General features: G+C 39.0%; 1 long non-coding RNA gene across 2 annotated transcripts; it reads left to right on the top strand.

The window, feature by feature from the left end:
* The first annotated feature begins 832 nt into the window (after positions 1-832).
* LOC137251775 (uncharacterized) lies at positions 833-27,939 on the top strand. Of its 2 annotated transcripts, none has more exons than XR_010953340.1 (3): positions 833-879; positions 27,028-27,208; positions 27,279-27,939. It is a non-coding gene; the product is annotated as an uncharacterized lncRNA (long non-coding RNA). The 2 variants fall into 2 exon arrangements; XR_010953341.1 differs by lacking the exon at positions 833-879 and adding an exon at positions 11,610-11,627.
* Positions 27,940-27,943: the final 4 nt, after the last annotated feature.

Below are 27,943 nucleotides of genomic sequence, written 5' to 3' on the forward strand. Positions count from 1 at the left end.
AAACAGTTTCTGTTGAATACCTAGAAACCTGGGCATCCCAACAGACATCTGATTGACGAACCAGCACCGCCTAGGGGCCTAAGGAGTCATCTCCGTAAGAATTTTGAGGAAATACGCCACCTGAGAACCCAGCCGTATGCAGCGAAAAAACACAAGCAGGTCCTTGGTGAACTCCATAGACAGGCGTCGGACCTTTATGTCGGGAATTGCCCGGTGAATTCAGTACTTGAAGAAAAATATCCAGAACTCGCGGAAGAGGAACGCATACTCTCCAGGGAAACGCGTGTCACTCTTGCTCAACTTCGTTCTGGATACTGTAACAGGTTAAACTCTTACCTATCCAGAATCAACCCCGACATACAAAATGTATGCCCCGCTTGCAATGTGTCCCCACATGACACCAACCATCTCTTTAATTGTAATGTGGAACCAACGCCTCTAACACCCCTTTCCTTATGGTCCACCCCTGTTGAAACCGCAAGTTTCCTTGGACTCCCGTTAGAGGATATTGATGACAATTTGTGATCGGTCGCGGCTATTAGGTGGGGCGAGCATTGCTACAACAACAACAACAACAACGGAAATTAAAAATTTTGCTGCAGAGACCATCTTTTTGCGTTGGCGGCCTTCGCCCAAAATAATATTAAGGGTAACGTTTTACAAGACGGTACACCACCTAATTTAAAAATATCAAATAATAATAAAACCGGAGATCGAGGCGCGCCTTTTGATTCCACGTTTGATAATCTTTGATAACAATTAGGTGGTGCACCGTCTTTTAATTCGTTACCATATTGAGTTGTATAGCACGCTCTCTTAAGGCAAAAAAAATCGCATCTAGTCAGGCCCGATTGTCCAGGAATCATCGCACCAGAAAGGGTAAGTAAATTGGCTACCATATTAAATAATTTTTCATGCTTTTGTTGATAATCAACTGAAGAATGCAAATACGACAGAGTTCGAAGTTCATGAGAAAACCAATTAATTTTTTTAATTAGCGTTTGGAGAGAAAAATACACATGTATGTATGCATAGAACTGCATAGAAGGGGAGGCATTAATTATTTATTATCAGTGGATTTGCAAGATTTTTGTCATTTTCCCTGCATCGCAGTTGTCATTACATTTGTCAGGGTGTGGGTGTTCCCCGCGTTGGGCTTTGAGCGCACCTTGTCCCGCTCGAGTATGGCAGCACGGTAGCAACGGCCCAAAGTCGGAGCCTCCTAAGGCCAGCACTGAAAAAGAAATAAAGAAAGAAAAGAAAAACCATTCTTAATATTTTGCGAACTAATCACTTATATAAGGGCACATTTTTTTGGTGGGTATACCAAACCATAAAATGCCAACAACCATATGAAAATTTGTTTAAACTCTTCGGCAGATATCTTGTGGCAGGTATGAAATCCTGGATTTCCGCTCTCGGGGTCCTGATCCTAGGTCCAAAACGCGCTTTTTGACACCTCTCGAGAAAGTTTTGAACGAGTCTTAGCAGTTGTGAGAATCACCGTGGCCGCCACCACAGATAGCTCAGATGCACAACGGAGCGCATATAAATTCCACTGAAGGGACGCGCCGTTTTTTTTTATATAAAAAGAACACACGCGCACTAAAATTATTTAAATTAATCACGCGAAAATGAAAAAATCTTTGCGGACATAAATTCGCACACCTATAAAAATGTAAACAAATGCGAAATGTCAAATTGAAGTGAACCAGCAAAATTCCCAATATGGGGGAAAATTATAAAAAGCTCATCTTCCAAGGGTTGCCAGATGAGCGGTAAGAGAGTGGTGAAAATCGGAAAAGGATGGATATAGGGTGGAAATGGTTGCGGTTGGTTTGAGGATGACGAGAGAAATCGGCACATTAAACGGTGTCTCTTATGGATACCGGCTATATAAGAAGCGATAACTGTAGAGAAAGAGTATAGTTATTGACATATAGCAGCATACAAGTCTGCAGCGCGCCGCCCGCTTGTAAAATTTTATGTTTAAATTATATTAAATAAATTTATCCCTGTGCGCGAAAAGTTAAACCCGTTGCTGTATTAAAAACGTAAAGTGGTGGTTTTTTTGTATAAAAATTAAACAAAAATAAAAAAAAAATCCATTAAAAGGCAAAAAGCCATTTACCAATCGCGCGCTCGGGCAACCAAACAAATTTTAAATTCAGGCAGGAGCCAACGCGGCATAAACGATGTGGAATATCCTGGATCTGGTGAGTCATAGAATTCTATACCTTTTTTTTATGTGCATATAGGGACTTTCGCGCCATTTGGGGTTCGCGTAACCTCCACTTCGACTTCGGTCACGAATCCTCCCCTGAAATCCGGACCTGGCATAATGCGTATGCAGTCCCGGATTTCAGTGAGTATAAATCCCCACTCCACCTCTTTGAATTTCTATGAGTTAACATTTTTTTGTGATAATTTTTTTCTGTGTAAATTCCTTTTTTTTTTGGGATAAATTTTTTTGTATTACATCCACCCTAATGTTTGTCTTTGGACATAACACGGGGTGCGCATGTATGGCCTGAGGAGCGTGAACGCCAAATCGGCGTATAATCCTCCAGCAATGTTTATACTAAAGCAAATCTTTCGTCCCTCCTGTAGGAAGGAGTATCACATCCAATCATGAGTGCTTCTGCATAGCGCCAGGGATAATTCGTTACCATAAATTTGTATCAATACCTACCATAATTTCAATGCCATAACGCTTTTCTGTACAAATATGATTATCGAAGACGGCAATCAGGAGTGTTGAGTGTATCAACTCACCTTTCAAGAAAGCTGGGAATTAAAGCAAGCAAAAAGGTCGCAGCGTTAATATACATATGAGGGTAGGCTATGTTTAGTTTTTTTTGTGTCCGAATCAAACTTTGTGTACAGTCGAATAAAATCAAGGTATAAATTGTAAAGTGCTGTTCAGTGACCAAAAGGGGGTCAAATGGCTAAAATTAAATAAATTCATACCTCCGTTTTTTTCTTGCAATAGCTGGAAAGAACTGGCTCACACCAATTTCCCTTAACCTTCATAATAGAGCTCTGTTAGGTAGGCAGTAGGGTATTGAATCTATTTCGTATTTCGCTCCTATTGAGCGCATAAAAGTTTGACCTACTTTGGTGGCAGAAAGGCCTAAGAGAATATTTTACAGTTTCATTTTTTTTATTAACCGAAGTAGATTTTAATGTGGTGTCAAATTCGTCATAAATTAAGATGTTCTTTTGTCAGAATTATTTATATGGGGTTTATGTAAACCATTTGTATGAAAATTTTATTTTGCGAATTTTCACATATACGTTTTTTTTAACATTACGAGTTTGTATAAGTATAATGTATATATACATATATAATTCTCCTCATCGTTTATGAGTCGACTTTTATTCGGAATTTCGTTATTTATTTTTGTGCAAATGATCCGTTGGTCAAATTGTCAAAAAAAATTCTGATGTACATATAGAGGAATAAGTTAGAAACTTAAAATTTTCGAATATAATCATTTTATTGAAGTTTTGTATAAAGTTAAGATATTTTAAATAAATAATATGTTGGATTGAAGTTGAAAAGAAGAAAGAAATTGAAATGGTTTGCTAAAATTTAATCGGTTGGGGGAGGGTGAAGATGACATTAGGGTGAGTATGTAGGGTCATTTGGAGCAGAGGAAAAGGGGACTCGCTGCCAAGCAGAAACTCGAGCGGTCCAAGGTAGGGTGGGCTTTCTGCGAGGGGAATGCACGGAAGTCAGATGATGATGATTGTGACATCCGCCCCGCATCAAGGTGGACAAGGGTTAAGGGCCCGACCTCTCGCCCTGAGCTAGCTGGGGGACATTCCACCTTGATTGCGCAAAGGGGCGGATTCACCTTCTAACAGGTGTACGTGACAATTATTATTAATATGGCGCCCAATCGAAAGCATAGAGAGGTGGCCGCTATATGTAGTATAGCGGCCAACCAAAAGAAATTGTTTTTAAATACCATATACATATGTATGGTGATAAAGTAAAATGTTATCGTGAGGATTGTACAGCAGCGCCGCTGATTGAAATAGGCGCCCGGCAATGAGCAAATTTTAAATTCGAAATCAACATCTAAGTCGTTAGTAGTAGCAAAGCTCATTTCATATAAATATATTTCAATTTTTATATTATAAATATACATATTTTTTCACGTATGCAATCATCGATTTAAACGGGTCTGGCCGTATGCGACCAACACCCTGTTTCGGTGACTTATTCATGGTGTTTGATCCGAAAATTTAAATGCACCGAGACAGGAGTTGGAAGCAGATGGCAGACCCTAGCAATAGCCCATAGATGGCATAGCCGCATTAGGGTGGCCGACTATTTGCATCTTTTATAATTTACTAAAAATTATTTTTCTTTCATTACAATACAATCAATCTTTTTTTTTGTAGCTTCAGATAAAAGGGAAGTCCTTATTAAGTTTTTTTGTTAATATGTTGCTCCGTAATTATGGAAATTATACATTATGACCTCAAGCGGTCAGCTGTATAAAGCTAGTGTTGCATAATGTATGCGAATTTTAGAACAGATCCACATATAGATTTTTTTTTTTGAAATACTGAAGTGCATACACCCTCGTAGGAACGCAAGAGTTTGCTCCAATGACTCCTAGCATCAAAACTTTTTTTTTGATAGGCCTGAATGTTATCTGAACCCACCCAAACCTATATATGTGAAATTTGAAAGTGTTAATACTTTTTTGGAAAACAATTTGAAGTCAAAGAGTTTGACATAGAATTCAAATTATAAACAATTTTCTTTGAGGGAACATCCAAAGTAAATAGTTGAAACTGATCTTCGAAAACGAACGAAATTAAACGATAAAATTTTTTTTTTTTGCTATAAACATCTTGTTTGAAAACAATTTTTGCGATCAGATTTGAAATCGAATTGCCTCCTTTTTTTTGCGGGAAACAATTTAAAGTCAAATATTCTGAAATTGAATTGAAATTATAAATAATTTTTTTAGGGGAAACAAGTTAAAGATACGGATAGGATTTTGGAAGTCGAAGTAGCGATCGAAGTTTTTTTTTTGAAATTGAGCGGAAATCAGATTAATTTTTTTTTGCGAAATAAATCTAAAAAAAAAATAGACGGTGCGATAGGGGTAAAACACCAATCGTATGGGTCGCTTTGAACCTTATAACACCCGATACAAGACTAAACAATTAAATAAACTAAAATCATCTAATATGGCGAACTCTCACGACACTACCTTTATAGATCTTTCTGATCGATTCGGGGGCGGTAACACAGCCGTAGCCGCAGGCGGAGAGAGTAGGCAAGCGAATACGGATAACCTTTCAGCAGAGCCAAAGAAGAACACCGGTACGATTTCGAAAGCGCCGAGAGAGCAATCGCAACCATTACCAGCTCCACCGTCTAACCTGAATTTCCCACCACCTACTGTTACCAATACTGTCGAACTAAATCGTGCTTCTGTAAGCAACCCTCGGGGGCTTAGGGATGAGTTAGCACCAATTTTAAAAGAATTGATGGTCGAGGCGAAACAAGCGATTCTGACGGAAATTCGTGAGAGTTTACCGGAATTAACTAGGGCAACTCCAAATACGGGTACAGCGTTAGAGCCATCAGGGGGTAACGATAGGGCACGTAACCGGAACAATAAACGACGAAGACAAAATTCGAGTATTGAATCTCGTAATTCTAGGCGCTCCGTCGATTTAGCTACGCATGCCGACATAAATAATGGTAACGGTAATAGAGACAACAATCACCACACGAGTAGTGCAGCAGCCTAAACGCGCAACAACCCACCACCAGTTCGTCAACCACAAATTGTCGAGGAAGGAGAATTTGCAGCTATCTCTGCCGGACGTCAAGAGGCGTCGTGACTGAGGAATAGGGAACTTGCCAGGCCTGAGATTAAGGTAGAAAAATGGGGACTAGATTTTAAAGGGCACCGCGATGAGATGCCGGTGGAAGATTTTATGTTTCGATTAGAGTATTTAAAAGGTCAATACGGGTGTACATGGAATGAAATAATACGCGATTTCCATCGATTGCTGAGCGGTGAAGCACGCGAGTGGTACTGGCTTTATATAAAGTCGCACGGCAGAGTCGATTGGCCGAGTTTACAGCTCGCGCTGCTACGCCAATTTTCATCACAACGTACAGATTTCGAGATCCTCAGGGAATTGACAGAGAGGAAGCAAAGGCCTGGAGAAAATATCGACGAGTATTTTCACGCAGTTGGTATTTTACGTTCGCGACTCAAAAATCCGATACCCGAATACGAGATAGTACGATTAGTAAAAGGGAACTTGCGCGAATCGTTAGCTAAAATGGTCTACCCTATTTCGGCATATTCCTTAGACCAATTACGAATGGAATGTAAGGAGGTCGAGCGATGCTTTCCGCGCCGTGACCGCACGCCGTTGAGTACTTTTACGCCACGCACACAATATGTGAATGAAGTTTACCAATCTGAAGATGATGAGCGTTTTACTCCCGGTGATGAGGGTCAAGTCACCGTGGAGGAAATACGCCATCAGTCTTCAAATAAGCAGGCGGGCATCCGTAGAAACGTTTCGTGTTGGAATTGTGGCGCTGACGGCCACTTCTTCACCGAATGCATGTCGCTTCAACGGCGCATTTTCTGTTACAAATGTGGCAAACAGGATGTTATTACTCCTAAATGCCCAATGTGTAACCCAGCGGGAAACGCTTTGAGGAACGCGATTGTGACGGGGGAATCGCGCTCCACCCGAACCTCGTCAAAGTAGACGCGTCAACAAATACAGAACCGTATATAGAATCAGCAATTACAACTGATATTTGCATTTTCAATAGAAACACAAAAACCGTAAAGCCCTCAAAGACAGGAAAGGAAAATACGATATCCTATGAAGAACGACTTAGGAAATACCTCGAGACTCGGGAAAGAATTGTTATGGGACGTCGGGCAGTTTCGTGTAAAATTCAGAAGGCAAGGGAACGATTTAAAAAGAGGAAAAAACTCCGACAGAAGGTAGTTGCATCTATTAGGAAAATAAACGAAAAGGAACGATTTAAAAAGAGGAAAAAACTCCGACAGAAGGTAGTTGCATCTATTAGGAAAATAAGTACAACAGACCCGCGTGTATGCGGATATAGATATAAAGGGCATACAAACACGCGGCTTACTAGATACTGGCGCCTCCGTCAGTATTCTAGGCCGTGGCTGTCGGGAGTTTGTAGAAGGATTAGGAGTTCCTATCGAACGTTATGTGTCTTCTGTCACAACTGCAGGCGGCCGCAGACATAATGTCTTAGGCAAAATAACTTTACCGGTAAAGTTTAATACAGCGGAACAAAAAATTACATTTTTTTTATGCCCATATCTCGAACAAAAGATCTACCTCGGAGTCGACTTTTGGAGGGCGTTTCAGTTGGCACCTGAAGTTATTACCGTGGATGAAATAGATCTAACAAAAATAGAGCAAGAGTTGGTATCTGATGAAGACAGGAACGAACGTCGGGTTTTACACTGTTTAACGCCAGAGCAGAAAGAACGTTTAGAAAAAGTAGTAAAAGAGTTTAGGACATATGATGATCACGGGTTAGGACGAACTAGCTTGGAAAAGCATACAATAAAGTTAGTCGACGAAGCAGTACCTATTAAGGAGCGACATTATCCTCTTTCGCCGGCAATGCAAGCCATCGTATATGAGGAGGTCGACAAAATGTTGGAGTTGGGCGTTATAGAGGAGAGTGAGAGCCCCTGGAGTAACCGAACGACAGTGGTGAGGAAGCCGGGGAAAATCGCTTTTGTTTAGACGCTCGTAAACTAAACGCCGTCACTGTAAAAGACGCGTACCCCCTACAAAATATAGAGGTTATACTAAGTCGCATTGACGACACACACTTTATAAGTAGCGTCGACCTAAAGTTCGCGTTTTGGCAAATCCAGCTAGACGAAGCTAGTAAACCTTATACCGCGTTTACCGTGCCTGGACGTCCACTCTACCAATTCGTTACAATGCCATTTGGATTGTGCAATGCGGCCCAAAGACTATGTCGCCTAATGGACCGTGTCATTCCACAAAGACTAAAGTCAAATGTTTTTATCTATTTGGATGACTTATTAATCATCGCTCCTGACTTTGACTCACATCTTCGAATTTTACAAGAAGTCGTCATCTGCTTAAGAGACGCGAACCTTACGATTGGGTTGAATAAATCGAAATTTTGTTTTAAAGAATTGCCATATTTAGGTTATATTGTAGGAGGCGGGATGTTAAAGACAGATCCTGAGAAGGTCAAAGCAATACAGAAAATCCCTGTTCCAAAAACGGTAAAAGAGGTGCGCAGTTTCCTCGGAACTGCAGGATGGTATAGGAGATTTATAAAAGATTTCGCCACAATGGCAGCACCTTTGACAGATTCGTTGAAGAAGGGGAGAAAGTTCGAAATGTCTGAAGAAGCAGTGGAAGCATTCAATAGCTTGAAGAGAGCACTCACAAGTGTTCCGGTTCTCAGACACCCGGATTTCTCAAAAAGATTTTTCATACAATGCGACGCATCTGATTACGGTCTGGGTGCAGTACTCTACCAAAAAGAAAGTGATGATGCAGAAAAGCCAATCGCATACTTTTCACAAAAGTTCAACGAATGTCAAAGAAAATATAGTACAACGGAGAAGGAATGTCTTGCGGCGGTGATGGCCGTCAAGAGATTTCGACCATATATTGACTTAATGCCCTTTACAATAGTGACCGACCACGCTAGCCTTAAATGGCTAATGTCTTTAAAAGATTTAAATGGAAGACTAGCTAGGTGGTCATTACAACTACAAGCTTTTAATTTCGAAATAGAACACCGTAAAGGTGCCGACAATATAGTGGCGGATACGCTCTCGCGTTGTATAGCAGAGATCACAGAATCTCCAATAGCAAATATGGATACCGTTGAATTCGAATCGAAGGAATATAAAGAATTAATCAACACGATAGAAAACAATACAGATAGGTTGCCTGATCTAAAGGTAGAAGACGGCATGGTTTTTAAAAATTTTTTGTCGAAAAACGTAGAACTAGAGGAAAATGAGTGGAAATTGTGGGTCCCTGAGGCGTTGACGTCAACGCTAATCGAAAACGCACATTGTCCAGAGATAGCTGCGCACGGGGGTATGGCGAAAACTCTACATAGACTTAGGAGGTTGTACTATTGGCCTAACATGGTGGTACAGGTTCGCAACTTTGTACGAGAATGCCAGACCTGTAAGGAAACAAAACCTTGTAATGCAACTCTAAAGCCAGGGATCGGAAAAGAGGTAGTAACAGTCCGCCCTTTTCAGAAATTATACATTGACTTTTTAGGCAAATATCCGAGGTCGAAACGCGGCAACTGTTTTATTTTTATCATTATCGATCATTTTTCAAAGTTCATATTTTTGAAGGCAATGCGCGAAGCTACCGCGAGTAATTTGGTTAAGTTCTTAACCGAAGAAATTTTCCATAAGTTCGGTGTACCGGAAATCGTACATTCCGATAACGGTAAACAATTTGTATCCAAACAGTTCTCGGAACTATTAGAAACGTACGGGGTTAGACACCTAAAAACAGCTTTTTATTCACCGCAATCGAATGCCGCCGAAAGGGCAAACCAATCGGTGTTAGCTGCGATCAGATCATATTTAGAAAATGACCATAGGGATTGGGATTTATACCTAACCTAGATTGAGTGTTCTCTTCGGAGTGCAGTGCACTCTGCGACCGGAGTGTCGCCATACTTTGCACTTTTCGGATTCAATATGTTCACGAACGGCGCGGATTATGCCCTCGCAAGGAAACTGAGTTGTCTTAATGACAATGAAAGGTTTGTGCTTGATCATAGTGACAGGCTTAGATTAATGCGCGAGAAAATAAAAGAGAATTTGCACGAAGCGTATGAGAGCAACGCGGCGCGTTACAACAAAAGGATCCGCGAAGTACAATTTAAGCCCGGTCAAGAAATTTACAAACGGAACTTTGTACTTAGCGACTTTAAACAAAATGTAAACGCTAAATTTTGTCGCAAGTTCACTAAGTGTCGAATTACTAAGGCGCTAGGTAACAATATGTACTTGTTAGAGTCGTTGGCAGGGAATAGTTTAGGGGCCTGGCACGCGAAGGACCTTAAACAATAAACGAATCCTAAAGAACCTAATTCTACAGGACCTAACCCTTAATAATTAACTTAATACTAGTTAACCCTGAACTAAATCATTTACGGGTGAATAACTTAAAACTACATTATTGGATACTAAATAACTTAATACTAGAAAGCGCTGTGATGACCTGAAAAAAGAACAAAATGTAATAAACTTTAAATAAATATATTTCATTACTTGCAGAATACCACCTCGTCGATGAGGGTCAAGTCGGCGGGGAAGGACGTGTCCAAAAACCACTCGTTCCAAGTTTACCCAAAATGAACACATAAAACACACACAAAGTAATAACTCTTATACACAGATTTTAAAATTGTATACTTCCCGTAACATATGCCCGGCTGAGCTCTCGAGGCAGGAGACGTTGTCAGGGTGTGGGTGTTCCCCGCGTTGGGCTTTGAGCGCACCTTGTCCCGCTCGAGTATGGCAGCACGGTAGCAACGGCCCAAAGTCGGAGCCTCCTAAGGCCAGCACTGAAAAAGAAATAAAGAAAGAAAAGAAAAACATTCTTAATATTTTGCGAACTAATCACTTATATAAGGGCACATTTTTTTGGTGGGTATGCCAAACCATAAAATGCAAACAACCATATGAAAATTTGTTTAAACTCTTCGGCAGATATCTTGTGGCAGGTATGAAATCCTGGATTTCCGCTCTCGGGGTCCTGATCCTAGGTCCAAAACGCGCTTTTTGACACCTCTCGAGAAAGTTTTGAACGAGTCTTAGCAGTTGTGAGAATCACCGTGGCCGCCACCACAGATAGCTCAGATGCACAACGGAGCGCATATAAATTCCACTGAAGGGACGCCCCGTTTTTTTTTATATAAAAAGAACACACGCGCACTAAAATTATTTAAATTAATCACGCGAAAATGAAAAAATCTTTGCGGACATAAATTCGCACACCTATAAAAATGTAAACAAATGCGAAATGTCAAATTGAAGTGAACCAGCAAAATTCCCAATATGGGGGAAAATTATAAAAAGCTCATCTTCCAAGGGTTGCCAGATGAGCGGTAAGAGAGTGGTGAAAATCGGAAAAGGATGGATATAGGGTGGAAATGGTTGCGGTTGGTTTGAGGATGACGAGAGAAAACGGCACATTAAACGGTGTCTCTTATGGATACCGGCTATATAAGAAGCGATAACTGTAGAGAAAGAGTATAGTTATTGACATATAGCAGCATACAAGTCTGCAGCGCGCCGCCCGCTTGTAAAATTTTATGTTTAAATTATATTAAATAAATTTATCCCTGTGCGCGAAAAGTTAAACCCGTTGCTGTATTAAAAACGTAAAGTCGTGGTTTTTTTGTATAAAAATTAAACAAAAATAAAAAAAATCCATTAAAAGGCAAAACGCCATTTACCAATCGCGCGCTCGGGCAACCAAACAAATTTTAAATTCAGGCAGGAGCCAACGCGGCATAAACGATGTGGAATATCCTGGATCTGGTGAGTCATAGAATTCTATACCTTTTTTTTTATGTGCATATAGGGACTTTCGCGCCATTTGGGGTTCGCGTAACCTCCACTTCGACTTCGGTCACGAATCCTCCCCTGAAATCCGGACCTGGCATAATGCGTATGCAGTCCCGGATTTCAGTGAGTATAAATCCCCACTCCACCTCTTTGAATTTCTATGAGTTAACATTTTTTGTGATAATTTTTTTCTGTGTAAATTCCTTTTTTTTTTGGGATAAACTTTTTTGTATTACATCCACCCTAATGTTTGTCTTTGGACATAACACGGAGGTGCGCATGTATGGCCTGAGGAGCGTGAACGCCAAATCGGCGTATAATCCTCCAGCAATGTTTATACTAAAGCAAATCTTTCGTCCGTCCTGTAGGAAGGAGTATCACATCCAATCATGAGTGCTTCTGCATAGCGCCAGGGATAATTCGTTACCATAAATTTGTATCAATACCTACCATAATTTCAATGCCATAACGCTTTTCTGTACAAATATGATTATCGAAGACGGCAATCAGGAGTGTTGAGTGTATCAACTCACCTTTCAAGAAAGCTGGGAATTAAAGCAAGCAAAAAGGTCGCAGCGTTAATATACGTATGAGGGTAGGCTATGTTTAGTTTTTTTTGTGTCCGAATCAAACTTTGTGTACAGTCGAATAAAATCAAGGTATAAATTGTAAAGTGCTGTTCAGTGACCAAAAGGGGGTCAAATGGCTAAAATTAAATAAATTCATACCTCCGTTTTTTTCTTGCAATAGCTGGAAAGAACTGGCTCACACCAATTTCCCTTAACCTTCATAATAGAGCTCTGTTAGGTAGGCAGTAGGGTATTGAATCTATTTCGTATTTCGCTCCTATTGAGCGCATAAAAGTTTGACCTACTTTGGTGGCAGAAAGGCCTAAGAGAATATTTTACAGTTTCATTTTTTTTATTAACCGAAGTAGATTTTAATGTGGTGTCAAATTCGTCATAAATTAAGATGTTCTTTTGTCAGAATGATTTATATGGGGTTTATGTAAACCATTTGTATGAAAATTTTATTTTGCGAATTTTCACATATACGTTTTTTTAACATTACGAGTTTGTATAAGTATAATGTATATATACATATATAATTCTCCTCATCGTTTATGAGTCGACTTTTATTCGGAATTTCGTTATTTTTTTTTGTGCAAATGATCCGTTGGTCAAATTGTCAAAAAAAATTCTGATTTGTACATATAGAGGAATAAGTTAGAAACTTAAAATTTTCGAATATAATCATTTTATTGAAGTTTTGTATAAAGTTAAGATATTTTAAATAAATAATATGTTGGATTGAAGTTGAAAAGAAGAAAGAAATTGAAATGGTTTGCTAAAATTTAATCGGTTGGGGGAGGGTGAAGATGACATTAGGGTGAGTATGTAGGGTCATTTGGAGCAGAGGAAAAGGGGACTCGCTGCCAAGCAGAAACTCGAGCGGTCCAAGGTAGGGTGGGCTTTCTGCGAGGGGAATGCACGGAAGTCAGATGATGATGATTGTGACATCCGCCCCGCATCAAGGTGGACAAGGGTTAAGGGCCCCGACCTCTCGCCCTGAGCTAGCTGGGGGACATTCCACCTTGATTGCGCAAAGGGGCGGATTCACCTTCTAACAGGTGTACGTGACACATTGCGTTAAGAGAGGACATCAACACCTTACTACCCACAGCCAGTTAAAATTTTTGTAAATTTTGCTCTTTTCATCACTGTTTCAAAACGTGGATAGTCATATATCGAGCATTCCATGGAGAATGGTACATTTTAGCAGACTTTCGCATTGCCGGCATTATTAATATTCAATCCCTAGAAGGTTTAATGTAGTCATATCAATAGTTCCCGAGATGGTGGGGCTAGTACCACAATGGTGCTTGTTACCGGAACGTAGATAGATAGATAATTTATTGAGGATTGCACAGTGACTTGCACATCTCCTTCACAGCACCTCATCCTAGCCGACTTCCTTGATGAACCCCAGCAGTGTTCTTTGCTTGAGTGATTAAATGTGGGAATGCTCTGGCCATGGTGAGCCCATAAACTTAGCCCTACGTCTTGAAATTGCGCCGCAATATAGAAGGATATGGTCCACCGTCTGTTGATCCATCACAAAATCGGTATGTGTTGTTCGATATTATACCCAGCTTTTGCATATGACTGTTCAGTCTACAGTGTCTTGTAAGAATAGCCGTTAGGGTTCTTAGGTTATCTTTTTGAGAGGCCTATTAATGCCCTAATTCGAGTTGTGCTGTAACCCCCTAACAGTAACTTAGATTGACTCAGGCCTGGCATATTGCGCCAGTGTTCTCTCTTTTCCCTCAGTTCTGCTAATAAATGCCCCTGTGGGCCAACTGGCAGGAACGGCTGGGGATCGATGGGTCATGCAGTTGCTGCCTCTCTTTCCGTGTTAGCCGCCTGCTGTTGTTGTAGAAGCAGTGCTTCGCCCCATCCAATAGGTGCGGCCGATCACAAATTGTCATCAATGTCCTCTAACGGGAGTCCAAAGAAAATTTCTGTTTCAACAGGGGTGGACCATAATGAGAGGAGTGTTAGAGGCGTTGGTTCCACAATACAGTTAAAGAGATGGTTGGTGACATGTGGGGACACATTACAAGCAGGACAATGTTTTGTATGTCGGGGTTGATTCTGGATAGGTAAGAGTTTAACCTGTTACGTTATCCAGCTCGAAGTTGAGCTAGAGTGACTACTCTCGTTTCCCTAGGGAGAGTGCGTTCCTCCTCTGCTAGTTTTGTTCTTTGATTACAGGAATCACCGGAATAGAGGTCCGACGCCTGTTTGTGGAGTTCACTGAAGACATGCTTGTGTTTTTTAGCTTCATACGGCTGTGTTCTCAGGTGCCGTATTTCCTCATAATGTAATGAGGCCGTGAACAACAAGAGCCACAAAAGATTTATAAAAGTTACGAGGACGCTGGATTTTGGAATCTAGCCCAGAGCAACCTGTCCGATGCAACCATCCCTTGCACGTGAAACACTGACAAGAGTATTTATTTTTTTAATTTAATTTATTTATTATTACGGCTGTTTAGGCCTAAAACTTAAACTACTAAGTACAATTCATTGTTATAATCACTTATTTCTATTGAATATGCTGTTGGAATGCCATGTGATTCCGATCAGCATATTTACTAGCGTGACAAAAGGACGAGTCTGGGAGCCACTCGTTACGACGTTTCCAATCCTCCAGTGCTCCCAGCTTAAGGCAACAAAATTTGGAACTTATATTTTTCAATTTTATGTGTATTTTAAGCTGTCGGAATGTATTAGTCTCCGATCAATGCAGCTAAACATGTCTTTGGATGTTGGAAATTGAAAATAACCCCTCAACTTTGTTTATTAAAGACGCTGTCGGAATGCATGAAGATTCCGATTAGCACAGCTCAACATATAATGGGAGGTTGAAAAAGACGTGTTTCCAATCCCCCCTGCTGCAACTTTTATTTGGCCTTATTTTCGTTATTTTTGTTACACATTATATAATTTTATTGTTATATTAATGCTGTTGAAATGCGAGTGATTCCGATCAGCAACAGTAAATACCAGCTGGAAATACCGAATTCCAGCGAAATTAGTTGTTGGAACTGTCTGGAGTTACAGGTGGCCACCGATTTTCTTTTCCTTAGGGCCGGATGCATTGTATTTTGCTGCTACCAATATTACCATTCCCTTTTCGCGCTCCAGTATCGGTATATCATGTAAAAAAATAAAAGAAAGAAAAAACTTTATCTTATTGGAAGGGTTTTACAATGCTCCAACAAACTTTTTTTAAAAGTATTGAAGTTATTACTACTTTTTATGTGATTAGGAAGTTCATTGAAATATTTCAGGCCCTTATATATATGACCGTCCTAAAAAGATTCTTTTCCGACAAACGCAGCAAACCCATTTCTCAGTACTGGGGCCAGGAGAAGGACCCGGATTGGGGTCGATACCTTCCCGGAAGAGGAGAGTATGGCGCAGACCCGCTGCAAGGATCTGCTGGGAGGTTGACAATTTGTGGGAGAGACGCAACAAATTAAACATTGAGTCCGCCTGCTCATTGCCCTCCACTCCCCTGTGGCCTAGGACCCAGGCCAACAACACTACGTTGTGTGCTCCTAATTGATTCAGCTTTTCTACGCACTGAAGGACCAGTGCTGACTTTATTTCGAACGCCGCAAATGCCTTTAGTGGAACCTGACTGCTTGACTGAGTATGGCAATTGTTTCATTGGGGTATCAGCGCTGAAGGTTCAGCTTAGCTGCACTAACTTATGGCGAATACTTCCGCTCGAAAATGCTCGGATGTGCTTTTAGAGTTACTGATATTTTGGTTCTGGGTCCGAAAACTCTGGCTCCAATCCCCTCTGGTGTCTTCGAGCCATCTATGTACCATACGATCTTGAGCAGACTAGTAATACATTGCACCCGCCTATACCTATACAGCCGTACCAAGAGACGGAGCAGCCCATTACATATTGGCACAACCGGAGCACTGCTGGACATCCATCCTATATGAAAGCTATGCATTCAAAAGTGTTTGTACCAGTGGCTGGTGTACACCGAACTGAACCAATGTATGCTATATTGAGGCCTGCACAAATACCAAGCTATGTTTATGTAAATAATATTACTGCTAATGTCAATTTGCACGGTTGAGCACATACAGTACCTACGTTTATACAAGGTGGAACACCACACTACCTATATGGCGATGTAGCCACCGATCAGGTTGTTGTAAGAGATTAATTAAAATATGTTATTCATAAACACTGATTCTTATATTTTCATTATCATTAAACTGTACACTAAACTCATGACGGGTATTCTTACTGGACACTGCTTTCTGGCGTCACATGCCTTTAAATTAGGCTTGGTCAGTGATAGCAGATGTAGGAAGTGTGGGTTGGAGGAGGAAACGATCGATTACGTTCTGTGCTCGTGCCCTGCGCTTGTCGGGCTAAGACTCCAGCTCACAGCTGTCAGATCTAGAAGCAGCAAGTGGCTTAAGTTCTAGGAAGCCGCTAACCCGCTGGAGCCATGAGAAGCGTGAGTGCACTTTGGGTGTCCCAAGACAAGTTCCGTACCTGCTCCGAATAATTTGTAGCTATCTAAGCGACAAAGTACTCCCTTTTGATACGGATGAGGGACTAAGAAAGCACAACACCATGGGCGGTGTCCCTCAGGGATCTGTTCTAGGTCCAACTCTTTGGAATGCGATGTATGGCGGGGTGCTACAAATCGACCTTCCCGGAGGCACGGAAATTGTCGGCTATGCAGATGATATTGTCGTAGTAGCAGTGGCCAAGAAACTTGATCTGCTCCAAGCATTATGTAATGACGCCGTGGGAATAAAGGAATAAAGGAATGGTTGACGAACACGGGGCTGGAGATGGCTAGCAATAAGACAGAAGTGGTTCTGATGAGCTCAAAGCGGACTGTGGGTGAGTTGGTCCTAACCATAGGAGATTATCAAATAAATTCAAAGCCCTCCTTGAAATATCTAGGAGTAATCATTGACTCAAAACTAACTTTTAGGGATCACTTCAGGGCGGTGTGGGACAAAGTTTCTAGAGTTAGTGGAACCCTAACGCGAATAATGCCCAAAATCGGCGGCCCAAGCGAAGCTACCCGTCAGCTATTATCCAACGTAACCAGCTCTATAATATTATATGCAGCACCAATATGGCACAGATCTAAAATGGTCCACCAAAAAGATATATTAGCAGCCTACCGCATTACTGCTATGCGAATATCATGTGCTGTTCCGACGACGCGATCCATGTTTTATCCAGGAAGATCCCAGTAGATCTACTCTCAAGTGAAATGGCCGATCTGTATGCCATTGGATTCAGCCGACCATCTGAAGATGCTAAGAAAAGCGCAAGATCACGAACAATAGTTAGGTGGCAAGAACGGTGGGAAGATTCGAGAAAAGAGCGCTGGACCTTCATGCTAGTCCGGAATATAGCGGAATGGTACGAGCGAAAACACGGCCAACTAAATTACCATCTCACTCAGATATTGAGCGGGCACGGTGGCTTCAAGGAATATCTACATAAGCGTGGGATAGAGGAGGATCCTTTCTGTCCAAGCTGTCCGTCCGAATTGGAAAGCGCAGAACATGTAATATTTCACTGCCCTCGTTTTCACGGCGAAAGACTGTCTGTAAACAGAGTTTTTGGAGAGGAACCTTCCATTAGGAATTTAGTTCCATGAATTTGCGGACAAATAGATTGTTGGATTGCTGTGAGCAAGATGGCCTTTATAGTAATGACGAAATTGATGATGAATGCCGAAAGGGAGCGCAGAGAAATGCGCATACGAAGTAGTGGCGACTAAATCGCCTTTCCCCCCCGTGACGTTATGCCTAACCGCGGTCCCACGGGGTGCGGACCCGTGAACAGGATTAGCCTGGTTTCATTGGGCCACTTGAGGGTAGTGCGCTACCACAACGTCCAATAAAAAAGACAAGTTCCGTCGTGCCTGGTGTTGTTGGGTGAGCGGCCAGACAGCAGGGTGCAACAAATGCACCTTTCAGCAAAGAGGATAGATATACAAGAGGGTGCACTGTAGAGTTTCTACATGGCGTTGAAACAAGTTGGTGTTCCTCTAGAAAAACCAGATTAGGTTTTCACCATACGTTTTGTTATTCTGTCCGCACCAGCCTGAGCTGTCATTTTTATTTCTTTCTTGTTTCGTTCGTGCGCGCGGCCATTTTTGACACTTTTGTTTGTTTATATTTTCATTTGCATAGTTTTTTTTGTTATCCAAAGAAAACAAGTGTTTTTCTAATTGATCGGTTAATCGTGATTTTGTGCTGTTGTGACTAATAAAACTTTACAAATTGAATTTTAAAATGCAAAAGAAAATTGTTAAGTGATGGTGCAAATGTAGATTTGTGTAATAAAGATTTTATAAATGTGCAGAAGTGAAAATAGGTAGGTACCGTGGTATGTGTATAAATGTATATAGCTGCATATATATGCAAGTGCTACAATGTCGACGGCGTTTGTCTTCGATTTAAATAAAATCTAAGAAAGTCAATAGAAAACTGTAGAAAACAAGTTTTAAAGTGATAACATACATTTGAATGTGTATTACAATTGGTTAAAGTGTGATAACTGAGAATATGTAGGTAGCGAGGCAAGTGTATAAATATATATATGTACGTATGTATATATGAAAGTGGTGAAATGCCGACGGCTTTTGTGCATTCAAGTGGTCCAAAGGAAAGCTTGCCTAAATATTTGCAAACTAATTAAAATCTTACAAAATCATTGTACATATTATGTATAGATAGTATGTGTTCAAATAAATCCATACATATATATATAAGTGTGCAATACTTTGTGTTCATCTTTACTCCCTCATCTTATGGTGAAAAGTGCGTCAGAAGGGCAGAAGAATTGTTAAGTGTTCAACCTTATTTAAAGGAAAACTATAACTTTTTTAATACAAACTATGTACTAGCATTAACATTGTGTGGTACCTATATGTTTAAACAAAAATATTCCTTCACGGCGTGCCCAACCATCTCTCTCCCCCACAGTGACAACTGCCACAATTGCGATTCATAACTCTGTAATGAAATCGCAACGGTTTAACGGAAAAGATCGCGGAGATAACCGATTACATGAATAAAAATAGTATATATTATAGCCTCAATTCAAAATACAAAGCTAACATCTAGGTCGAACCCCCGAGACTCTAATGGCTAAACATCCATAGGAAAGATCGTGTCTGTGTGTTTTGACTCTGTTTGAAATCAAAAAAGAAACCGTGGCGTAGTAAGGGGGGTGAGTCAAAAAAAATATTTTTCCCGGGCGCAAGAAAACCTCACTACGCCACTGTCGGCCAATTCGGCCCAATCACTTATTTGGGAATCAACAAAGGAGAGTTTGACCAAAGCCACTGGCTGTCCAAGTGTGTAAGGAGCAGCACAATCTGTATCCCCATGGATGATGCAATATAAAAAGGTCAAAGAAAGAATAGACCTTCTCGCTTCTAAAGTTTTAAGATTTAAAAGAAGTAAACGTGCATTATATGAGGGAAGAGGGCTAGTAAATCTAAGTGACCACAGACAGTATTTAAGAAAAACTTTTTGAACTCTCTCAATCCTATTAATTGCAAACTGTTGGAATGGTCGCCAAATGATAGTGGCATACTCGAGATGATATCGTACAAATGAATTGTAGAGCAATTTGAGTGTATACGGGTCAGAGAACTCTCCACTAATTTTCTATTCTGCGTCATAAATTCAACTCACCTACCAAGTTTCAATGCTTTTTTCGTCTTTGGTAATGAATTATCGCACTTTTTCGGTGTTTCGAAATTTTCGATATCGAAAAAGTGGGCGTGGTCCTATATGTATAGTCCGATTTCGTTCATTTTAAATAGCGATCTGAGATGAGTGCCCAGGAACCTACATACCAATTTACCTCAAAATTTACTCAAGTTATCGTGTTAACGGGCAGACGGACGGACGGACGGACATGGCTCAATCGAATTTTTTTTTCGATGCTGATGATTTTGATAAATGGAAGTCTATATCTATCTCGATTCCTTTATACCTGTACAACCAACCGTTATCTAATCAAAGTTAATATACTCTGTGAGCTCTGCTCAACTGAGTATAAAAACGTAGTTTAAATCTCCACAATTGAGATGTTCCCCTACCCTCTTGGAGGCGGGAAAGATCAAGCAATTGTTTGCTAGGGTATCCAGGTTTGTAAGAATTAAGCATGAACTGTTTGTTCAGCATTTTGTTATTAGCCTCACAGGATCATCCTATGACACTGCCCGAGGAACGAAGAAAAGATAAGTGTAGGATATTTGTTCAGCATTTTGTTATTAGCCTCACAGGATCATCCTATGACACTGCCCAAGGAACGAAGAAAAGATAAATGTAGGATAAGCCAAGTGGCCGCCCAAAGGGGTCAGCAGACGCATAGTTGAAAAATAATATTTTATTCCCCAATTAGAAAAAAATTTGCCATGTTGACAAGAATCTACGAATATCAACATCTCAACACAATTTACTAAAGTACATATGTACATAAGTACATACATACATGCATTAAAATCATTTCTTCGTAAGTCATCACAGCATTGCTTCTCGCCCCTGCTACCGCAGCACCATTGCCAACAACGATCACATCATCGAATTGAATTTACAAATTTTTGTCAACTCGAGCTGAAAATATTTCGCAACGTTACCAAATTTCATAGCAAGGTCTTCTGCTACCGCATCCCCTTGTACGAAAGCTTTGACATCATCAACTTTAAAATATTTTTTCAGCTCGAGCTGACATGGCATGTTGCCAAATTTCCAAAGAACCATACCAATTTTGCTTATTTTCTTCTATTTTTGCTGAAGTTTGTATCAACAATCTCTTCTTCTTCCATTTTTATGATGAATTTATGAATGAAATTGGTGTACTTAATATGAAATCAATCGTAAAAACAATTTTGTCCATCGATTCGCGCTACGAATAAATCTATAAATTAGACTGTTTGGAAAAATAGTTAAATATGTGGATTTTTACTTCGAGCAAAAGAAAAAAAGATGCTGCCAGTATTAAAGCTCATCAAATTTTCTATAAGCATTATTTAACAGTTACCTATACATTGGATTTTACAATTTTTTACTCGAATAACTTTGGAAGGAGTGATCCAATGAAAAAAATTTTGTTAGTTTTTTTTTTCAGAGCATGCAATTTTATATGTGAAAATCATGGATCAACTATATGGTTGGCTCATCTCTACAGATACAAAATACCTTTCTATTCCAGTGAAATGAAAATAATAAAATCAGTTAATGAGATGAGCCAATCGTATAATTGAGCCGTGTTTCATGTTTTCTATGTATAAATTGTAATAACTTTCGATTGGATAGCAACAATTTAACAAAGGATTTACATCTTATGATTTCTATCAAATTAAGAAAAATACCAATTTAGTTCGTATATATAAAAATAACATTGTGGATGCGCATATGTAAAGCCTTTTATTGCATCCAATCAATCCCAGCAAAATTTTCAGTCGAATTGGATATTTTTTGAAACGCTCTAATATACGTAATATACCAACACAAAAGTTCAATTGCTGCGATCGGCAGGCAATATTCCGAATGTCCTCATCCATTCGCTCGTAAATACATACAATCATCACGGTGGCAGCAGGTCAACATACAAAAATAAAAACTCCATATACTTTGTTTCTGTATTTCGACAGACTAATGTCAAAGTCGTACTCCGCCGACAGATGAAGGATCAAATCAAATGAAAAAGCACTGATCAGCCGATTTCCAGCCGTCACCTGTATGGTTCCGCCGAGCAAAGAATGGATAACGTTTTTATATATTTATTTACATAAATATTCTTTATCATTTTGCTATTCGCACATTAGATAAACAAATAAAAACGCACGATTTTGTTATGGAAAATTTATTTAACTAATTTTCGTATGCTTATACATATATTTGTGCACATTTAAACTACAATACAAGACAATCTACAAATCATATGCACTTGCTATTTCATATTTCGATACAATCATACAATTCAGTTTCTATCACAATATTTGCTAAACATCGCGCTTTATTTGTTTTTTGTTCGCTGCCTTTTTTTGACATTTCTTCGAATTCACCTATTTCAAGGTGGTGGATACGAAAGTAGATAGCAAAACGAACTGCGAAATCCTAATCGAGATCTTTCAGAATCAAAATGGGTTTCACAAACTGTTCCCAACTCTACAGTGCGCCCTCTTGTATATCTATCAATCCTCTTTGATAGATATACAAGAGGGCGCACTGTAGAGTTGGGAACAGTTTGTGAAACCCATTTTGATTCTGAAAGATCTCGATTAGGATTTCGCAGTTCGTTTTGCTATCTACTTTCGTATCCACCACCTTGAAATAGGTGAATTCGAAGAAATGTCAAAAAAAGGCAGCGAACAAAAAACAAATAAAGCGCGATGTTTAGCAAATATTGTGATAGAAACTGAATTGTATGATTGTATCGAAATATGAAATAGCAAGTGCATATGATTTGTAGATTGTCTTGTATTGTAGTTTAAATGTGCACAAATATATGTATAAGCATACGAAAATTAGTTAAATAAATTTTCCATAACAAAATCGTGCGTTTTTATTTGTTTATCTAATGTGCGAATAGCAAAATGATAAAGAATATTTATGTAAATAAATATATAAAAACGTTATCCATTCTTTGCTCGGCGGAACCATACAGGTGACGGCTGGAAATCGGCTGATCAGTGCTTTTTCATTTGATTTGATCCTTCATCTGTCGGCGGAGTACGACTTTGACATTAGTCTGTCGAAATACAGAAACAAAGTATATGGAGTTTTTATTTTTGTATGTTGACCTGCTGCCACCGTGATGATTGTATGTATTTACGAGCGAATGGATGAGGACATTCGGAATATTGCCTGCCGATCGCAGCAATTGAACTTTTGTGTTGGTATATTACGTATATTAGAGCGTTTCAAAAAATATCCAATTCGACTGAAAATTTTGCTGGGATTGATTGGATGCAATAAAAGGCTTTACATATGCGCATCCACAATGTTATTTTTATATATACGAACTAAATTGGTATTTTTCTTAATTTGATAGAAATCATAAGATGTAAATCCTTTGTTAAATTGTTGCTATCCAATCGAAAGTTATTACAATTTATACATAGAAAACATGAAACACGGCTCAATTATACGATTGGCTCATCTCATTAACTGATTTTATTATTTTCATTTCACTGGAATAGAAAGGTATTTTGTATCTGTAGAGATGAGCCAACCATATAGTTGATCCATGATTTTCACATATAAAATTGCATGCTCTGAAAAAAAAAACTAACAAAATTTTTTTCATTGGATCACTCCTTCCAAAGTTATTCGAGTAAAAAATTGTAAAATCCAATGTATAGGTAACTGTTAAATAATGCTTATAGAAAATTTGATGAGCTTTAATACTGGCAGCATCTTTTTTTCTTTTGCTCGAAGTAAAAATCCACATATTTAACTATTTTTCCAAACAGTCTAATTTATAGATTTATTCGTAGCGCGAATCGATGGACAAAATTGTTTTTACGATTGATTTCATATTAAGTACACCAATTTCATTCATAAATTCATCATAAAAATGGAAGAAGAAGAGATTGTTGATACAAACTTCAGCAAAAATAGAAGAAAATAAGCAAAATTGGTATGGTTCTTTGGAAATTTGGCAACATGCCATGTCAGCTCGAGCTGAAAAAATATTTTAAAGTTGATGATGTCAAAGCTTTCGTACAAGGGGATGCGGTAGCAGAAGACCTTGCTATGAAATTTGGTAACGTTGCGAAATATTTTCAGCTCGAGTTGACAAAAATTTGTAAATTCAATTCGATGATGTGATCGTTGTTGGCAATGGTGCTGCGGTAGCAGGGGCGAGAAGCAATGCTGTGATGACTTACGAAGAAATGATTTTAATGCATGTATGTATGTACTTATGTACATATGTACTTTAGTAAATTGTGTTGAGATGTTGATATTCGTAGATTCTTGTCAACATGGCAAATTTTTTTCTAATTGGGGAATAAAATATTATTTTTCAACTATGCGTCTGCTGACCCCTTTGGGCGGCCACTTGGCTTATCCTACATTTATCTTTTCTTCGTTCCTTGGGCAGTGTCATAGGATGATCCTGTGAGGCTAATAACAAAATGCTGAACAAATATCCTACACTTATCTTTTCTTCGTTCCTCGGGCAGTGTCATAGGATGATCCTGTGAGGCTAATAACAAAATGCTGAACAAACAGTTCATGCTTAATTCTTACAAACCTGGATACCCTAGCAAACAATTGCTTGATCTTTCCCGCCTCCAAGAGGGTAGGGGAACATCTCAATTGTGGAGATTTAAACTACGTTTTTATACTCAGTTGAGCAGAGCTCACAGAGTATATTAACTTTGATTAGATAACGGTTGGTTGTACAGGTATAAAGGAATCGAGATAGATATAGACTTCCATTTATCAAAATCATCAGCATCGAAAAAAAAATTCGATTGAGCCATGTCCGTCCGTCCGTCCGTCTGCCCGTTAACACGATAACTTGAGTAAATTTTGAGGTAAATTGGTATGTAGGTTCCTGGGCACTCATCTCAGATCGCTATTTAAAATGAACGAAATCGGACTATACATATAGGACCACGCCCACTTTTTCGATATCGAAAATTTCGAAACACCGAAAAAGTGCGATAATTCATTACCAAAGACGAAAAAAGCATTGAAACTTGGTAGGTGAGTTGAATTTATGACGCAGAATAGAAAATTAGTGGAGAGTTCTCTGACCCGTATACACTCAAATTGCTCTACAATTCATTTGTACGATATCATCTCGAGTATGCCACTATCATTTGGCGACCATTCCAACAGTTTGCAATTAATAGGATTGAGAGAGTTCAAAAAGTTTTTCTTAAATACTGTCTGTGGTCACTTAGATTTACTAGCCCTCTTCCCTCATATAATGCACGTTTACTTCTTTTAAATCTTAAAACTTTAGAAGCGAGAAGGTCTATTCTTTCTTTGACCTTTTTATATTGCATCATCCATGGGGATACAGATTGTGCTGCTCCTTACACACTTGGACAGCCAGTGGCTTTGGTCAAACTCTCCTTTGTTGATTCCCAAATAAGTGATTGGGCCGAATTGGCCGACAGTGGCGTAGTGAGGTTTTCTTGCGCCCGGGAAAAATATTTTTTTTGACTCACCCCCCTTACTACGCCACGGTTTCTTTTTTGATTTCAAACAGAGTCAAAACACACAGACACGATCTTTCCTATGGATGTTTAGCCATTAGAGTCTCGGGGGTTCGACCTAGATGTTAGCTTTGTATTTTGAATTGAGGCTATAATATATACTATTTTTATTCATGTAATCGGTTATCTCCGCGATCTTTTCCGTTAAACCGTTGCGATTTCATTACAGAGTTATGAATCGCAATTGTGGCAGTTGTCACTGTGGGGGAGAGAGATGGTTGGGCACGCCGTGAAGGAATATTTTTGTTTAAACATATAGGTACCACACAATGTTAATGCTAGTACATAGTTTGTATTAAAAAAGTTATAGTTTTCCTTTAAATAAGGTTGAACACTTAACAATTCTTCTGCCCTTCTGACGCACTTTTCACCATAAGATGAGGGAGTAAAGATGAACACAAAGTATTGCACACTTATATATATATGTATGGATTTATTTGAACACATACTATCTATACATAATATGTACAATGATTTTGTAAGATTTTAATTAGTTTGCAAATATTTAGGCAAGCTTTCCTTTGGACCACTTGAATGCACAAAAGCCGTCGGCATTTCACCACTTTCATATATACATACGTACATATATATATTTATACACTTGCCTCGCTACCTACATATTCTCAGTTATCACACTTTAACCAATTGTAATACACATTCAAATGTATGTTATCACTTTAAAACTTGTTTTCTACAGTTTTCTATTGACTTTCTTAGATTTTATTTAAATCGAAGACAAACGCCGTCGACATTGTAGCACTTGCATATATATGCAGCTATATACATTTATACACATACCACGGTACCTACCTATTTTCACTTCTGCACATTTATAAAATCTTTATTACACAAATCTACATTTGCACCATCACTTAACAATTTTCTTTTGCATTTTAAAATTCAATTTGTAAAGTTTTATTAGTCACAACAGCACAAAATCACGATTAACCGATCAATTAGAAAAACACTTGTTTTCTTTGGATAACAAAAAAAACTATGCAAATGAAAATATAAACAAACAAAAGTGTCAAAAATGGCCGCGCGCACGAACGAAACAAGAAAGAAATAAAAATGACAGCTCAGGCTGGTGCGGACAGAATAACAAAACGTATGGTGAAAACCTAATCTGGTTTTTCTAGAGGAACACCAACTTGTTTCAACGCCATGTAGAAACTCTACAGTGCACCCTCTTGTATATCTATCCTCTTTGATAATAGATTAAACAGTCATCTGTATTTATTGGTTATTGTAGCACGTCTAATTAATTTACTTCGTAACATCAATCAATTGTCCCTTGTTACAATTTTATGTTCTCTATGAATGCAACAGCAAAGTATCTTTGGGTACCCCTGCCAACGGAAGATGCATAGGCATGGTGGAGGTTCATTTGAAGTTACTTTACCAGGTCCTGATTCTAGTTATCTGAAATTTCTCTTGTGCCTTTGGAAAAGAGCTATGTGTGGAGCCCTATTTATGGAACACTTTTCGGCTTATATTAAAAACTTTTAATCTATTCTTACTGATATGAGTTTCTTTTTCATTCTAGGTAATTTGATTTTGACGATGTGAGGATAGAAATATCCCAAATATTCCAGCTGTGGCTGTAAGAACATACATTTGCTCAAATTAGAAGAAAACTGCACGGTTGAGCACATCCAGTACCTACGTTTATACAAGGAGGAACACCACACTACTTTCACGGGGATGTAGCCACCGATCACGTTGTTGTAAGAGCTTATTTTAAATATGTTATTCATAAACACTGATTCTAATATTTTGTTTTGGTTTTTACTATAGAGTCAACCTGTTATATAAGCGATGTCAGCTATGCCTGTAACTTAAGCGCCTTCAGATGTAATAGTTACCGCGGACGCGGTCACAGGAGTAGTTCACTACGTGGGGATTACACTAATCAAGGACTTTCAATATCGGAAGGTTTTCCAGCACCATAACAACACCAACAATATGTGCAATCACCCGAATAAATTGTACAACAAACGTTAACACCACATCATCAGCCAGCAACAACAACAACAATCGCAACAAGTTGAAACTTCTAAACAATTAATGACTAGTGAACCACCAACATATCCCCAATATGCGCAAACATCAACACCAACATATGTCGCCTACTTTGCAACACGGTGAAGATGGCCAAGGCCATTCTGATTCTAATACTGATAAAGGTGAACCATTGGCAAATTTAAAAACTCAAACAGACCACGAAAAATGTTGATGATGGTATTAATTCTAGTACGGATAGTAAAGAATTTAAACCTAGGAAAAAAGCTAAACTTGATAAAAACTTAACCGAAGATGACAATGTTTCTAATTCTAATACTAAGGAAGATGAACCTTTGATAAATATGAAGCTTAAAACAGAGTTATCAAAAAATGACGATGATGATAATGATGTTGATGCAAAGTCCAATGTGGAAAATGATGAAAATTATGAAACAGAA

This window comes from Eurosta solidaginis, chromosome 5 (genome assembly GCF_040869045.1).
Source record: "Eurosta solidaginis isolate ZX-2024a chromosome 5, ASM4086904v1, whole genome shotgun sequence".
In the NCBI taxonomy this organism is placed as follows: domain Eukaryota; kingdom Metazoa; phylum Arthropoda; class Insecta; order Diptera; family Tephritidae; genus Eurosta; species Eurosta solidaginis.